This window comes from Notolabrus celidotus, chromosome 4 (assembly GCF_009762535.1).
Source record: "Notolabrus celidotus isolate fNotCel1 chromosome 4, fNotCel1.pri, whole genome shotgun sequence".
Taxonomy (NCBI): domain Eukaryota; kingdom Metazoa; phylum Chordata; class Actinopteri; order Labriformes; family Labridae; genus Notolabrus; species Notolabrus celidotus.
In genome coordinates this window covers 22,150,215-22,169,106 of record NC_048275.1, presented here as the reverse complement: position 1 = coordinate 22,169,106, position 18,892 = coordinate 22,150,215, and the positions used below count along the sequence as shown (strand labels likewise).

General features: G+C 39.4%; 1 protein-coding gene across 1 annotated transcript in view; it reads left to right on the top strand.

Moving 5' to 3' along the window:
• Window positions 1-18,892, top strand: part of LOC117811836 (sodium/calcium exchanger 1-like) — a 355,950-nt gene that overhangs the window by 157,488 nt on the left and 179,570 nt on the right. The window lies entirely within an intron of this gene.

Sequence of the window (18,892 nt, the reverse complement as noted above, 5' to 3'; positions counted from 1 at the left end):
GGTGGAAATAATAAAATGAATGTTTCCTTTTAACTGTCAAAGCTTCAGTGTCCTGATGTTGAGCAGGCATTTAGAATTTATTGATGGAACTAGGTCTTAAAGGTATTATGCTCTTTTTCATCAAAATATATTGGTCTAAGAGATCCCCAAAACATGTCTTTGAAGTTTATGCTCAGAAAAACACTTTGAAATCAGATTTTGGCATGCCTGTAAACCCCTCTCTTTCAGCCCTGCTCAGAACAGGCTGTACCTTTAAATGAGAATGAGCTCTCTGACCACGCCCCCTCAGGAAGTGGATGTGGCCTCAGCTCTCCAGCACGTTGATCTAATGTTTACATGTTGGCTGAATATACATGGCTGCTCACAGACCCACGTTACTTCAACCCTCTGAATTTGATCCAGAATCTGATCCTGACAGAGAGGCGCCTGTAGCAGGACCTTCCTGAAGGATTGGTCACAGATTTTGTGTTTCTTGTTGTTTTATATGTCAGTATGTCGACGTGTGTCTTGGTACACAACGACGAACATGTAGCTATGTGGCTATGCTAACTAGCGCTAGCACTTTTCAGTGAAAAATAAAAAATCATCCACTTGATCTTCAAATCTGCAGGCGTGGGAGTAAAACCAACCTTTGTGTTTATTAAGACAGCCTACAACTAACATGCCTCCCTCCTAAGCTCCTTGTTAGCACACATGTGCAGGTAATAAAAACGGAGGAGGGGTTGAGTTGTATTTTATACAGACTTTGGGCTGAACAAGCTCCGAGCTCTGAGTCCGCTACAGACCGGATGTCGTTATGACGTATGAAAAACACTGAAAACTGAAATGGCTTGTTTCAGCACACATTTACAGAACGGTGGAGAAATCAAAACAGGGGCAGAATGGATTTTTTTCATTTCCAGGGGGTTTGTAGACATGCCAGGGACACATATTTCAGGTAGAGAACCATTATAAAGTCGATTTTGCATGATATGTCACCTTTAATAGCCTTCACAGACCAGGATGATTCCCTGTTTACTGTATGTCACCAGCTGTTCCTGCCCTTACCCTTTTGTTAAGAAGCGCTGCTCCAGTGGCTTATCAAGCTCTAAATATCTTAGCCTATTATTTCCAGGGACAATTTGAAGTTCTGAGCCCCCATTTTTGTTTTTCACTTTTGTATTGCCAGCAGTTTGAGTGAGTTGAAACCAATAAAGTACATTTAAAAGTGCATCACTCAGTCCACCATCTGGTCGGATGTGGCCTGCATTGCATTAAGGGAAACGTCAGTCCAAAAAGGATTCCCCCAAATACCCACCTCTTTCTCTGCTTCATTAATTCACTCATTGATGTTTTTTTGTTTTTTTCCAGTTCATTGCATGATGCCATGCAGCACTCAGTAAGTGGCCACTGGTGGTGCATGGGTGCATTATATAATAGACTGTGGGATAGTTTAGTCCACAATAAGGTATAACAATTCCCTTCACTCATACAGCAGTACTACAAAATAGCAAAGTCGCTATATCTGTGAACAGTAAGCTGTTTCCATATCCTGCAGTATTGTGTCCCACTGTCAGCTTTCACCTAACTCCTTTACCACCTCTTAAGTGTTTTTAGTTTCATGTTCCTGCCTTCCTGTTATGACTCTTTGACTCTGTGTCCAGACCATTTGCCTGCCTGCATGCATGGCCCTTTTTTTCTTTAATTACCTGGCTGATTCCCTCTTCACGAACACACTTGTAAATCATCGCCATCATAAACTTTGCATTTACTTTAGCCAGCCCTGTGTTTGAGTTCATTAAGTTTGAGTCTATTACCTGCAACACTGAACTTTTATAGCTGCCTTTATAACCTGGCAGTGCTTGGTATTACTGCTAAAACACTCATGCTAATGCCCTGCTGCAGCTCAGAACACCCACCAAACCTCTTTTTATCATAGGGGATTTTCACTTTAACATATTACAGTGCTTTCAGTAATACCCCGAAGAAGGCTGTGTATTGTTTGTCCGTCTGTAAATAGAAATATGGACCTCAAACGCAGAGATGCATTAAAACAACTTCACTCCCTATATATGTATGATGCTACTTATAGAAACTATAGTTTAAAGCCCTTTGGTTCTATCTTCTCTTACTGTGTCCTCTGGGAGCTTTGAGGAAAGGAAATGAGGGATGCAACAGAGGAGCATGAGGAAGGACAAACAGAGATTTCAGCCCTGGAGATGATCTTTACCTAGTCCAAGTCCACTGGGGAAAAAGGCCAGATGGAAGGAGACAGAGAGATGAAATGAGAGGAGGTGTGAAGAGAAAACATCTGTAAACAGGCAGAAACCTGAGAGATGGAGAAGCCTGCTGGGACTTACAGGCTTCAGCCATGAAGAGCAATACCTCCAATAAACAACAATGCAACAGCTGGGATAATCACTGTGTGTGTGTGTGTGTGTGTGTGTGTGTGTGTGTGTGTGTGTGTGTGTGTGTGTGTGTGTGTGTGTGTGTGTGTGTGTGTGTGTGTGTGTGTGTGTGTGTTCTTTGCATTTTTATGCCTTTTTTGCATTAGTATGTACACCTTCAGCCACCTTATGCTTATAATTTCAGATTTCTACTTGTGTGCAAGCCTGTTTGTTCACTTGTTTGTGTGCACCCTACACTCCTGATAAGCATCTGGATATCTGTGTGCATCTAAGCTTGTCTCTGTGCAAAAGCCCTGTAGACCAAACAATGGTATGTACAGTATGTCTTGCATTGTTATGGCCTCACAGGCCTGGGTGTAACATATTGAGGGCTGTTTTTGTAATAAAGGTTCTATAATACAATTAACAGTTATGTATGTAATTAGATATGTTAGAAATCAGTGATTAAGTTGACACATTTGAGTGCACGCTGGTTAGCTGATTTGCGTGTAATTACCTGTTAGCTAGGATTGGTGCCAGTATTTTTTGGATGGACACCAATTACTGGCGTGTCATCTCAGCTTGTGAGCACCTGTCCATGTGTGTCTGCTGTGTGGCAGCATCATAATTGGGGTGTCAAAATCAATAGATGTTAAGCTGGATATATGTGGCTTGCTCGATTGTGTAAAAGAAGAATGAACTGATTTAATAATTGTATTTACAAGTCAAAAGGGTGTCAAAACAACTTGTGAATGTAGCTTTGTGAAATCTGAGTTTGGATGTACAACGCCTTTTTAGAATATAAATGCTGAAAGGCTTTTGATTTAGAAGATCTGAGATCTGAAAACTTCAGGTTTTCTGATCAATTTTGGGTCCAAAAATGTGAGCTTATCCAACCACTTTGTCATGGGCTTTTGTGCCAGGCTGTGACAAATTGGGGTATCTGAAAAGTCAGTGGAAACAGTTTCACCCACTGACAGCCAGTGATGAACCAAGGTGAATGCTGCTGTGTTAAATATCCTGATAAAATTTCAGCCCTCTGCTGGAACAAAGTGATCAAAGAGCTTCAACTCTAAAGCACTTTGGTCACATTGATCAATCTGTGTGCAGCAATGAGTTTGTCATTGACGTGAGTCCGGGTTTAAATATCAGAGCTGATAGCAGGTATGGTTGTGTGTTGTGTTATTGTGTATGTTAGGATAAAAAAGAAAACTGCTGCTCTGCCCAGCAGTTTGGATTCTCATTTCCAATCATCTAAAAGGCTTTGTTGATTGGCTCTCTTACCAGTAAGGTGTGTACTTCTGATCAGATTGCTGATGTATTATTGTCCAAATGCAAGCAGACGAACCTCAATCTTCTCCAGCCGCTATCTCTGCTGATTTGCAGTTCTTCTGTGACCAATTTCCCTCTGCAGCCACTTTCTCTGATCTCACTGTCATTTCTCCCCTTCCCTCCATCTGTGACGGGTATGAGCTTATGTTGTCGTCTGCTCATCTCAGAGGTCTAATGGGCAAGTGGTCAGCAAACACAGGCTCGATGCACTCTCAGGGCACGATGCAGACAAGGATCAACATGTACTCGACAACAGAGCAATCACAGAGAACATGTTTATGTGAAAAGAACAACAATTTCTTCTGTTATTCTTTTTTCTCCGGGTAAATTGTCTGTCTGATAGCCGATGTGTCATCCACTAAACGACAGAGCAAGGCAAGAGCACAATTTTTATGTAACACTTTTTTGCAAACAAAATTTTAGGCCATTCGGGACATGATGGGGTGAATACTCCTTTTTTTTTTTACCAGAATGTTCTTTGTGGTTTTACAACTTTATGGGACAGTAACACTATTAATGTTAGTTATTTATTGGAAGCAAACAAATAGCTGATGTCAGTGTGGTAAGCGCACATGCTTCTGCACACCCTACATTGAACAATAATCATTGAAAAGAGTATATATTATTACGCTGAGACCTGAGTACTTCACTTTGTTATCTCATGGTCATATGGTCTGAATGACAATTAAGCCCTCTGGGATTACTAAAGTTCTCTGAATCTGAATCTGAAGTATCCCTGAATTCTTGAATCCTTAATCATTTTAAAATAAAACCATCCCAGTGATGAAAAACAACTAAAATACATGTTTCATGATAAATAATCAACATTAATACTATATTTGAATCATGTATTTGCATTTTGATTAGAGGCATTGTATCTCAGTATAATATTACCATCAAAAGGTTATATAATGGGTATAACTTCCTCTCCACCTACCTACACCTCTAATGCTCTTTAATGTATGCAGTATGTGCCTCCTCTGTGAACACACTTCATGAGCAGCATTTTTTTGCAATTTCACTTCTAAAACTGTGGTTTTACATTTTGAACTCTTGATTCCACAGCAGGTTAGCTGCATGTGCAGTAGGGTTGTTTTACATTATGTAAAGTATCAGAAGGACTTAAATCAAGAAGGCACTGAATGTAATCAGCCCTTTACAAACGTTTAAAATTGCTAAGAGAAGGTTGTCTGTATTAACAGAAAAGGTTGCAACTTAACCCTCCTGTTATGTTGTGGGTCAAATTGACCCATTTAAAAAAATTCTGAAGTATTTTTTTGCTATGAAACTTCTTCCGCTTGGCTTAATTAGTGTGAACAACATATACAATGAAAATGGTTCATTTCACATATTTACAACCCCCCCTGCATGTTTATATTGCATAGATACTGTTTATGGGTCAATTTGACCCTGCAGTCAAAGTGGAGGCTAAAAGAGGTCAGAATTGTCGAATACTAAATGTTTCTTTGCAACTGTGATACATATTTCACCACAATCTCTTTCCAATGTACTTAAAAGAAGTTTTAACATGATTTTATTTTTTTATAAAAAAACGAGTGAATTATCCTCTTTGAACCATGATCTGTGAGAATTAAAGAACACCAATGCACTAAATATTGATTTTAATGGTTAGTAATGGAGTTAATGACATTTTAAAAAATATAAATTGGGATTTTTTGGGGTTCTGACACTTTTGAATTATTAAATATGCCCCGGATCAAGTTGACCCAGGAACATTATAGCTGTCCCTAAGAAAGGAACATAGCAGGAGGGTTAATCAGTGCGTTTAAAGGGGGTAAGATGTCTCCTTTTGTTTGTTTGTGTGGGTGTGTTGGTGTGTATGTGTTTTTTGGAAGAGCATGTGTAACCTTACTTATAAAAGGAAGGTGAGGAGTAGAGCACTTATTAATCAATCACAGATGGTGTTGCTTGTTTGGTTGGATGGGTTATTTCATTTTTATTTTTTTTTCAATACAAAAATAATCAAAATGAACTAATTTCTTCTGATGATGTTCATTATTTAATATTTGAAAGACATGGTAGCTTGGCATAAAAATGGTGACTGCACTGGGTGTAAAATAGCAATGATGCTTACTCCCCATGCCACAGTACTTTACCTCAGGTGTTAGAAAGAGCCCAAAGTGTAAATAATGTCTCCTGATAGCTGGCTGGTTATGGAATTACACGTCAGACAATGTGTCCACCTCCTGTGTTTGCTTCTGGGACTGTTGTTTTTTTGTGTACAACAAAAGCCTGCACAGATTTGATTGGTCAGTACTGGGCAGCATATGAACTATAAATGGACACCATAACACTAGTAAAACAATGAAAAACAAAGGATGACATTGGTTTTTTTGAATGTTGTTTGAGTTCAAAGTAACAGGAAACAGAGAAAAACAGGAAGAGAGAGAGGGGGACTGGAGGAGCAGATATTTTCCAATTTACAACAACACAGGGTTTCCAACTTTACTGATGATGGGGGAGTACACACACAGGCACACAGAGGGGACACATTTATGCTGGGAAACAAATTTTAATCCTACTCCATGCGTACTCATGTTACGATTATTGAAATTGTAGTTTGGATTGCCTTTAATGTTTCATGCTGAGCTGGTGTTTGTGATGTGTATGAACACACAAACAGACAGACTTGAACTCATATGACAGCCTGCACTGTTTACTTCTTCCTATTTGACATAAATTCAAAGCACATCTTGGAAATTAAAAAAGATTTTTTCTTTGTTATTTCATCTTTTTTCCCTCCTCATCGTGCCTATTTATTAGTTGCAGGGGTATATCTGCATTTGACAGACACAGCTGGCAGTGAAGTCCACAAGTGCACACACGAGCACACACTTATTTTTGTCCCTCTATGCTCACCATGCCTAACACCAGGGGAATTGCACAGACAGCTCTGTGATCTTGCACACAAAACATCTAGTTTAAACAAGCCATGGGGGAGCACAATATCACTGCCAACTGTCACCCTATGAATAAATGCACATAGACAAATATTCATTACACAAACGTAAACATGCACAGTGTGTGGGCAAGGACCGCTTCTATTCAACCTTACTCTACAATTATTATCTGAAATATTTCAAAATGTTTAATTCGATTTTTGTTCCGAGATTTAAAAAAAATACTCCAAAGTTTATCAAATTTTTTTGTGTGTATCTGTGTGTTTCTGTGCTATTTGCACGTTTGCACTCTGTTATTAAGACTGCAGGCTCCTCCTCTGTCACATCTGTGCATTTCAATGCTGTTCATGAGCAGAGCAAGCATGTGTGTCTTTGTTCATGTGTGTTACTGTGCAAGGTCAGCCAAACCGAGGACTATTAATTAAAAAAGCTCTAGCTGCCAAGGTCTGTGCGGCAATTAGTATTGGCTTATCCGACACTAGACTCCTGCATCCTGATGTGCAGCACAGAAGTAAACATGTGCAAACTTGAGCAGACCAAAAAATCTCCCTAATACTGCTCTCTCCGAACAAATTCGTCGTACCACTTTTGGCACCTTTAAGTTTCATAGCTCATTAGCATCAATTAGTAGTTTTAGTGTCACTGGTTACCATCTGCTGTGCTTTTTGAGGAATTGCTACGTGAAAATCATGTTTCAGGAGTGTAGCTCAAGCCCTGAAGGTAATGTGCACTTTTGTAAGAGGTAATACAGTAAAAGTCAAACAGGCCCTCACAAGGATAAATGTAGAACACACATACACCCAGATCTTTGACAGCCACCGCAGGCCAAGCCCTTAGCACTGAGGGTTAGTGACGGTTTCTCCCATTGTGAGCCAAGCCTTCTTTACATCTGTTCTCACACACGCACACTGACACCCACACATCTTGGGGTGATTAGGGTCAGTGACAGGGTGCAAGCAAAGCCCTTTTTCTTTCCCTCTTCATCTCTCTTTCCCTCGCATTGCCTCTCTCTGTCCTACACCGTCACCTCGAGGTGCTCGAGTCCGGTGACAGGGGCCCCTGAGGGCCAAAAGCCTGTCGGACACTGACAACTGACCGATGACAGCCCGTCCCAAAGGCACAGATGCACTGAAACACACCACACACCCATGTCTTCTCCTTTTTCTCTACTCTGACATCTTCCTCCTCCTTTTCTCTGCCTCCTTTTCCTTTGTCTCTGCCTCCTTTTCCTTTGTCTCTTGCTCTTTTTGTCCCTCTCTCTACTTCCTTGCTCTTTCTGTGACTTAAACTGCTGACCCAGGAAGTTCCTCTAGAGTTGGCTGTCCCAGGCAGCCCTCAGCTCCTATCTAAGCCCAGGGCTGGCAGCTTACACTGGGGAGCTAAACACTTCTGACCGCCCCTGAAGCCCTTGAGGTTTGGGAGGACACAAGGCTGCTGCAGTGCTGCTTGTTTTAGTACAGTTGGAGACTGGAGGGTCTGACGTGAATATATTTTTGTATCGTCTAAACAAGGCCTAAAGACTGAGTCAGTGAGAAGCAATAAAAATAACAACATGAACACCACTGCGGATGCTGGTCATCTTGACCTGATATTTTCTTATCATTTCGATGATAAATTGCAAAATCCCATTCTAAAAAGCATCACAAATTCAGACTTTGTGGAGTATTTGCAGAATCTCAGTTTCTAGCGTCATTATCGGTGCAATGTGCACAAGGATGCTATGATAATGAGGGAATTTGCTGGATGGGGCCGATTGAAGTGGTGAAACATTAAAGCAAATGACGAGCACTCCAGAAGAACCTGAAGAACCACTACCAAGCAATATATCATCATTACGTAAATATTATCACAAATAGGCAACTGATGGAACGTCTGCTGATGTTTGGCCATAAACTGTAGGTAAAGATCCTTTTGTGAGGGTCAGTGTCGAAGCAAACCCAGCTTGTATTGACCCTTGTGGTTGAAGCAGTCTGAGGTGAGGAGGTTGTTACAAATTAGCAAAAACTGTAGCCAGCATGTCGTGGTAAAAATAAAAAGCAACCACTGTTTTCTTTGTTCCGCCAGTGCTTGGATAGGATATACACATTTGTGTTGGTTTTTGCAACCAACAACAAGACAGTTGGCATGTTTTGCTCTGACCTTTGACATCTTGTCTCTGCAACACTAAAGCAAAACCAGAATAGTATAGGGGGGGGGCAAAATTTCTGGAGGAGTGGAAGTGGGAGTTGGTTTTGCATACATGCCTATGCAAATCACTCCTGTAGTTGGAGCACCACAGGAGCCAATTCAAATCTCCTTGTAGACGCTATTTTTTCTTAGTGAGTGGGCTAGAGAAAAAATTCAGAGGCTTTACTAAAGGGTAGGGTCAAGGATGAAGGTGTTTTCATTCTATTGGACCTTTACAAGTAAGAACGTTACTTTTCCAGTATGACTTAGTCAAAATGTTAAAACATGTTGATTACTGCCATTGGGTAGCAAACTGCAGCCACATAATACAGATTCTCATACAATTACTCATGTTTTTTAGTAAACATACTCATCAGATAAAGAACCCAAAGACAAATGCTCTCTATACATTTGTGGTACACACATGGTGAAAAAAAACAAAATCCAACTTTGTTGATGTGAAAACTGAAGAAATCTTAAAGTTAGGTTGCTAACCGACGACAGGCCTAGAATCCCCAAACAGGAAACACATAGAACCCTTATCATCCTACATACAGCAGCTTCTATCCGGCGTCTCTCAAGCAGCTTAAATATCCGGTAAATAACAGAATCCTATTGAGCAAATCAGCAGAGATCAAACCTCAGCAGAATTTGTTCCATCTCCGGTATTTAATGGGATGTGAATATTAAAGAATCCAAACAGTAAGCGACCTTCTGATCTCTCTTCCTCTACTCTAACTCTCTGAATGCATTATGAATAATTAATGGCTGGCTACTTTTAGACAAGGGCTGTCAAAACATCTACTGATGTAGTATAATTTAACACACGCACACACTCAGAGACGAAGACAACGGAAAAACAAACACTGCCTGTGATAAATGTTGGACAGCAGATCTAAGAGACAGTGTATAAATCATAGAATTATAGCATCAGTGACAAAGAACTTACAAAGCTTTACATCAGACAGACACAGGCACACACAAATGCAAACACACACACACACACACACACACACACACACACACACACACACACACACACACACACACACACACAAACACAAACACACACTAGAGGTTCCCCCCTCACTTCATGAACAATAGAACATGTCAAAAGACTTCTGCCTTGCACTGTTTTAAGGCTAACCTCAGTTGGCCTTTCAAACCATCCAATAACTTTTTGAACTGTTTATACAGCCTTTATTTGTTTATTTGTTTACTTTAGAAAATGAAAAGTTAATTTTGGAATGATACACTTTAATTTAACTCCAAATAAATAAATAACAATCTTTTCTTGTCTAAATTCAAAGTAAAGTAGGATAAAAACAAATTGATATCTGAATTATAAGGCTTTTTATGGATTACATTTAGCAAATAAAGCTCTAGTGTTCACACATCCAGACAAAATAGCTGCCAAAATGATAAATGACACATAATATACAAAAAAAGGAAATGTTGCTGATATGTAGACTAACTGGAAAAAGGCTACAGGGCTCTTGGGAGGATTTTACAGGCACAAATACATTTCCTACATGCAGTTATTAACATAATATCCTTGATGGTATGAATGAGGCATGCTCTGACAGCTATTAGCATGTAGGCTGTGCTTTCTAAATCCCTTGCTGTGCCGTTTCGGCTGAATTAGACGTACTAAGAGTATCTGATCTGATTTGAAGACACCCACACAGTGTGAATTCATTTCTGAAGAGCTGCTTCAATTTGATTCTTCGGGATCTCTGTTCAGATCTATTCTTGGATGTTATTTGATTCTGATAGAAATATAAACCGGCAGTAACACTGAAGACACGTGTACACACATGCTCAAATATTTCACCTGTTCTTGAACTCATGACACTTGATTCCACTCGTTCTGTCTCTGAGCTTCGGCTGGATTGATGGCTCACAAAAATCTGAGTAAAGCGTTTCACTTTCATTCTTATGTACTGGTTTGCCGTCCCATCAGCTAACACCAACTTAGACAAACTGCCAAAATGACAGTTGGTACTCATTATCATAGTTACACAGACCAATTCAGACTGAAGCCACGAGAAAGCATGTAACCTGCTTCCCCAGAGAATACATGCTGTCTTTCATTGTATTCTATTCACAAGAGGAGTTTGTTTGAATAACACGCTGATCAAATACTTGCAGCTTTGCTGGTGTTCCATTTTCCAAAGTTGAGCAAACTTTGAGTTGTTGATGGAACATTATTGTATACAATATCATAACTTGCTTAGTCACTGACTGTGTATGAATATGAATATCACACCTCTATCTCCTTCAATTGTAAATAGTGAAGCCAAAATGCCCTCATGACGGGTGCTGACATATTGCACTGGTGACGTATTTTGGAGCCAAGGCGTGCACAGAAGTAATCTGGCTGATGGAGCTGCGGGATTGATGTCAAGCCCCTTCCGCTAACTATAACACAAATTTAACTTATCGATAACACTTCAAAGATCCCACAGGCTGGTACGGTCCACAGCAGAACAGATTCTTGTGACTGTTTGAAGCAAAGTTCAGTGAGTCTTGTGTTAGTATTACAAACATTTTGGGGAGCAGTTGTTTCCTCCATCTTCTATGGCCTAGACCTGCTCTGGATGTAAAGCCATGAGATTACTTTATTCATGATTTGGCCCAACATAGAACAGTTTTAGACTTGTTTTGGTGTAGTGGCCATCTTTCTTTCTTATTACAATGATGATACTGTAACAGAGATATCTTAAAATGAAGAAGGACTTCAGTTTTTGATTATTGTCAATCACTTGGTACGAAAGTGCCTTTGGGGGAGCAGTGTCTGCATCCCCAACATCAGTTTATTATAACCTTGGGACTTGATATTACAAACATGGTGGCTGAGGTTTCTTAATAACCCTTGCTACAGAAATGGTGCAACATTATTGATTATTGAGCGTCTAGCCACCTGATGAATGCAAATCCAATGTTCCCTCTCTGACTCAAAAACAAAATGATCAAATGGTTTACATTATCAGATTATCATGAATTTGACAGCACTGTTGCTGAGACTGGGTTATCAAAAACAGCTGGAAAGATTTGTCAATAACAGTGAGGATGAAACCGTCTAAATCAACACTTATTTTTCAAAAGTGCACTTAAGTTTAACATTTCACCTCAAGCAGCTTCTTTAAGTTTGTGACAGTAAGTATTTAGTTGGGAGACTATATGGAAAAGTTAAACCTAATGGAGTGTTGTGTTTATGGAAAGGGCAGCATAATAAAGAAGACGCTTAAATGATTTCAGTTCAAGAATAAAGCCCACTACAGAAGCAGAATAATGCTGAAATACACCCCAACACTTTCTAGGCATCACATTCTTCTTCAGCAAACACTTGAACTGATACTTTAAGCGGCTCCAGCCAAGAGCAATAGTCAGTATGCTCTGCTGGAGCTTTTATGTATAAAAGGGATTAAGGCATTTCATGTTCAGCTGCTGGCAGGCCAGCAACAAAAATAAATCGCTAACTATTTCTATATTCTTTCTCACTCTCAGAAAGCTGGTTTTGTTATTTGGAGCTATTTGTCAGAATCCAGGTCATGACAAAAATCAAGACAATCATGTTTTCTATTTGTACAAAGTTCCCTTTTTCTCTGCATTAATCACCTTCTTTCATCAACTTCTCCAATCACTCTGTTACTGCAACAGTATGACAGTTTTTCTACCCTTTCAAGATGTTTTTTACCTTCTGAATTTGTGTAGGTTTTTCCTAAGTGAAAAAAATTGTACATAGATGAGCAAAAACAGATTTGACATTGCATTTAACCAGCTGGTATGCGCCAGTTTGACTCATTTACAGCAAAGTTTCATTCCAACAAAGCTGCTTCTGACAACATAATCTGAAAATGTGCTTTACTGGCATATCAGATACTTCCAAGTTCTCATTTAGGCTATAGAAAACTATCTTGTACCATGGATGGATTACAAAAAGACAAACCTTGGTGCAGTCTTGATGTCTTAATATTATAGCCTTGAAACACAAACATCTGCTTATACGCCCTTTTTCGTGAGTGTTTTCTGTAATTCTTTGCCAATATGTCTGTGTCATAGACATTTGTGTCAAGGAAATGACCCTTCATGAGAAATAGCTACACAATCAAACATGCTTGGAGGGTTGATAGCCTAACAGCTGGAGAAAACGCCCGTGATTTGACTCAGCTGGTGCCAATCAGCCTGTGCAAAGGTACCCACTGCGCTCTGCTTGAACACATGCTGTACACCACATAAAGATTTCTGTGCTCTGTTTGCTCTAAAGTGTTCACCCAGGCTTCCTTGTAGGTTCAGTTGTGATTGTCAGTTGAGTTGACCCACTGCAGTCTTCTTTAAGGACAATAAATCAAGCACTGCTCTGTGCCATTACTTTTTGTTGAAGACATTTACTGCAAACAAGGAGAAAACGCCATTTGTTCAATCATGAATTGATGCAAATGTACACAAAACTTGACTCTCTATTGGTTGATGTATTCATATAGTGAACCATCATAACCAACCCTGTCCCTAAAGGAAGGAAGTTTTAAAAGCTGTGGAGGAAAATATTTTTTGTCCATGTAACTGTTTCTGAAAGTTAGAAAAGCAAAGTCACGACTATTGAATGTTCTTATCAGTAAATACAGACTCCTTTTCAGATGTGTGTTGGCTCAGTGGCCTATCCCTTTGGATGAATAACACATCAATCAAGTGTTTGCCAATGGGCTAAAAGTAGGTTGAACTCAACTTGCATTGCCAAGTCAATCAAAGCCAAACTTTTTAATTTCTTTTTGAACATCAGAGAGTGGTGCAGTGCTGCGCTCTGAATTTAAAGAGATACCAGTTTCTTTGCAGTTGTACTAAAAAGGCCTTAAACACAGCAGGACCCCCAAAATTACGGTGATACCTGTACCCTGCAAGATTTATTTTGCTACCTTTTCCTTTTCATAAGATTTCATGCTGCTGTTCCTGACCCCAGATTGAAAACTGCTGGCAGCTTAAGCCAAAGGCTTGTGGGTGATGAGCTCCCTAAGTGCTCCTCCAGTCTGCCAACTCAGTGCAGTACTGAAGAGGTCCGAGCCAACAGTAGCAGTTAGCTGAGCCTTTATTTATGAAAGGGGATTTGCTCTCTTCATGTTAAGTAGCTCGCATAACAGCAGCCAAAGCAAATCTCTAATACTTCCTTCCTTTTTCTTTCTCTCTTTATCCTTGTGTTTTAGAAACTTGAAACTAAAGGCTGTAGGGTAGCTGCCTTACAGGGTTTTTGGCAGCTGTTTTCATAGTCTTTACACTATATGCCACATATATATTCTTACACATATTGTAAAAACAGGGCAGTAGAAACAAGCTGCAGCCAAGTGCAGTAAAACCTTCCTTTCCAGCCATAAGTTTAAGCTGACACCTTTTACGTCTTGCCCCATAGGGATATATGATATGTTACATGGTTGTTTAAATGGCTTCTAAAGTTAATTGATGCTTAAACTTCTCTGTAATTTGCAAACTTCCAAGCCACATTTCTCTTTTCTTTTTTTTTTACTCTGCTTCTATCTTCTTTCCTTGTCTTTGTTTTGTTACTGTGGGTCACCAATTTGTGTGTAGACTTTTGAAGCCTTGAATTTGGCATTCTGGCTGTTATGTTGGTTTTTGGAGCCAGAAGTGACCACATTTGGACAAACATTGTTGCAGAGGAGGGAGGGGTTACTATACACGATGTTGCCAAATCTACTGTATATGATGTGTGCGTATGGCTAATGAAATAGCTGAAAATGTAATTGTTTTTCCCTAAAGTAGATTTTATTTGTGTTGGAAACTGACACAAGTTTTTTTTTTTTTTATTGTCTAAAGAGACTGGCCAAAAGAAATGTGTAGAAGACTTTCCAATAGCTCTTGCAGATCTCAAGTCCTCCCTTCACAATGGCCTTCTGTCTTCTTAGCAGGGAAAAACAAACATCTATCATGCCATAGTTTCTCAGAAACAATGAGCAAGTTAAAAAGCCAGTAGAAAGCTACTTGCCTGTTGCAACACAGCTTAAATAATTCACAACAAATTCTGAGGTAGCTCTCTGGGGTGGAAAATCAGATTTCAAGTTGGGCCCAGGCACTCTGGCCTCACCCTCGACTCACCCGTGCCGTCCAGCCAAAATTGCCCAAGCCCATCCAGCTTATGGTGCAGACCATTACGCATAAGGAGACTCTTATTACACAGCATTATGGATGCAATCACAGATCCACTCAGATAGCCGCATTTGCATTTTGCATCATTTTAGCAACACTGCACATAAGCATATTCAGCTGACCATTACTGCAAATGGATCAAAGACAATGAATGGCTTACCTGTTGCAACTTAAGGCGCCTGTTTTTCTGGCTGACATAGATGTTCACTGTCTTGTCAAGTGACAGTTTTGAAGTCAGATTGCAGATTGTATGTTTTGTTTTTTTTGTCTGGGTGAGCTACTCCAGCCTGCAGCATAATTCTTACGTTTCACTGATAATCCACAGAACTGTGTATGAACATCAGGCTTCCTTATCAACCAAAGTGTTTTGTCATGTCATCACAGCAGTCTATAATAACCTGCTGTGTCATTTCCTGTTGTTGGTCTCTTTTTCTCTGCTCCAAGTTTGGATCACGAATTGTTATCGTTTAATATTCATTTTCAAAAGGCTAAATTAGGTAAATGAGGCTCCATGTAGATTAACGTTTGAAGCAGGGGAAACACAAGATTCACCTGCATTACAAAATAATGAGCATGTTAAGGTCTCTAATGCATGTGTTAATTAACTCTGACAGTTCTAATCCAAACATGTCAATAAAGCTAAACAAGAACTTTACATTCGGAAAAAATTGAGCACCGCTTCTTGAATGGTCTGTTAGTGCAAACATTAAGGAAGTCATATGTGTTTTGCATCATCAAAAATTGCAATTGCAATTCAATTGCATCAACAAAAACAAAAAACTTTTCGGCACCCAAAAAGCAATCATAGCCAAGGTTCAGTGACCCAATTAGCTATGGTGAGATTAGTTATATAATAATTCCCCCACTGCTGTAGAAATAGAGCTTTAGAGACTAAAGTCGTTTTTGTACTGGACTATTCTCATTTAATATTTCTGCTGTAAAGTTGAGCTTCTCAGCATAGATCCTTCTGAGAATTCCTAAAGTTTTCTACTTGGTCTGGAAACAGTCCACCCTGAAAAGTAGATTGTCAAACTACAAGAACATGTTGAGGGAAGACTGTCTTTTATTTGAAACAGAATTCATGAGATTGGCTACAAAATGGCAGGCTTGCATGTATCCACTCGCTCTCCTCCTGGAACTGCCAGGGCTTGCACTGTCTTGCTCCACTGATCATTGAGCTGCTGGGGTTTAAGTGCTTGGCTCAAGGGGAGGTCAATAGTAGTTATTGATCACAGGGTTTCTGTACGTTTACTCCTCCTACTCAAGTTTTTCCCTGAGATGGTTCATGGAATCCAGCAGCAAGGACAGTCACAGGACTGAGGAAAGAGTAAGTGTTTTCTAGGTGTAAATCCCAGACACTTGAACTTCTTAATAGGAGCAAAATACTAACACATACAGATGTCAATTACATTGAGACAGACATATTAATTTCCCAATCTTTAGCCCCAGCATACCAAAAAACAATACAATTTTTGGAGTTAGAGTTTTTAAACTACTCTTTTTGCTTTATATTCCAAATAGTACATCTGTCAATCATTATATGGATAATAACGACTTTTGCCAAGCATTAGTATGATATTGTAATTCAAGAAAAAGTGAAAATGTACTCTAAACTTTGGGAGTTTTAGTGTTACTCCCTGCAACTTATACTGTATATGCTCCATTAACATGTGCTTAGAAGCAGTTGTAGAATACAGTTTTGCAGACAGTCTGATATCAGTTGAGTTGTTTTGTGTTGTATGACCAGTGAGTTACTTCTCCCTCTTCACAACCCTTTTCTTGACTTCCCTGCTGAGTATGAGGTGGTGACCTCAGGTGGTTGCTGTCAGACAGAACGATTCCCCAGAAGCCAAAGAGCATACAGGGTCAAGAAGCCATCAATAAAATCATTAATTCCACGAATAGCCTACACTTCAATAACCTGACAGTCTGAATGACTCTGATGACAGAGTCAATGCAGTGTCCACTCATTAAGAGTCTCAAAATAAGTGGAGGAACACAGAATCTGTTAATATGGTTAAAGATAATTATATTTTTTTCCCACCAAACCATACCATCTTCATTTTCAGTATTTTAAAGCAGCTATGAGGGACTTTTGGTTTGTGTTGACTTTAGCGCCCCTAGTGGATGAAGCAGCCCTTATATCTTGACCTTTACTTGCGTAAGTAGTGTTTCTTTTGACAAAAACAACTCATTCTCCTGTCGTTCAGCAGTCATATCTCTCTTTCATTGAGAAACTGAGCTTTAATTCAAGCTGAATGGCTACAATATGCTCCCTTTTCCCAGAGAAAGATATTTTAGATTTTCTAAACTCTTTTTTTTCTTCTCAATAAATATCTTATTTAAAATCATTTCAAACCCTAATGCAAAACATTCAGGTCTAGTGTGCAAGTAATTTACTTAACGTCTTTTAGACTTTTATTAGTCAAACAAAGATCTCAGATGTTCTCTCACAGTTGATCGCATTCACTAAAAGCAGTGACCTCAGTCTGTGGTTTCATATCTTTACTGTAATAAGTTGTAAATATGGACTCAAATTTAGAGACTTAAACTTAAAAACCTGATCATAGCTGTGTCATGAAGACTGAACATATCTTAAGACATGCTCTGATTAATGGTGACCCAAATTTCTTTCCCAGCACTTGCCATTTGTTTGATACCATTTGTGTGTGTGTGTGTGTGTGTGTGTGTGTGTGTGTGTGTGTGTGTGTGTGTGTGTGTGTGTGTGTGTGTGTGTGTGTGTTTGTGTTTGTGTGTGTGTGTACAGAGAGAAATATGCTTCTGTTCAGTTTTTTCCCAACTGACTGTTTAATCCTACACATACATTACCATTCAGGAACAAAACAAACATTGGTTACATAACTGTGCGCTGTGGGTTTGACTGTTTCATGTTTGGTGATGTTGCCAATCTTGGACTCAAGACCTACTTTTGCAGATTCATTGTTAGATGCTTTGTTAAAATCCTCAGTGTAGTGTAGGTGTCAATGTGGGAGCCAAATTTTAATTTCACCAAAAGTTTGGATAGGCACCTCGGCTGCATTTGTCTTTGCTTCTACTGTTACTGTAAAACCTAGGTGCTGTATGAGCCTTTCTTAACCCTGTTTGATTGATGTGAAAGATGAAATGTGCAACTGTTTTTACGCACTTAATTACTTAATTATGCAAGTATCTCCAATGAAACTCAAAGCAAGATTTTAGATTAAAATGAAAGAGTTGAGTCATCACATAAGCTGACAAAAACACTCAACTCCCTGAATGGTAATAATTGAGTCAGCGAAGCAAGGTTAACTAGTATGGATTGTCAAGGTGATGCTGTGATAGCAAATTCACTCATAAAAGCACAAACAAATGTTTAATGGAATCAAGTAAAACACTTAGAAGTGACTCAGTATTGGCTGCATGCAGTCAACACCCTGAAACTTAATTAAGCCGTGCATCATTCTTAGTTACTCACTAATAAATGTTCGGTGAGAGATGCTTTGTTTCTAAACATTACTACAATCCGACAATGAAAATAGCTGGCCGCCTTCACATCAGGTAAAAGTGATATTTTTGTGCTTTAGCCTCAAGGTTTGGCATACACAGAGGCACTGCAGTGTACCTTCAAGATGCACTATTTGATAGACCCCGCCTTAAAAAAAGCAGTTGTCATAAAACTTTGCAGCAGTTATGAGGCAAGGCAGGGCTGTCACGCTGAAGATTTCTCCACCTGGAAGAGCGCTGTGCATGGGACTGTCTGCTCTTGTCTGCTCCAATGTAACACACCAATTTGAACATGCTTGACTTCACAATTATGCACTGCAGTGACATAACACTTTAGTCAGATATGAACACAGCAAAAGGGTTTAGAAAGAGGTTATGCACGTATGTGGCATATCAGTAATCCTCCCCATTTTTCTGCTTTACAGTTTTTCTGCATTGAATTATGCTAAAATGGCGATACAAACATGC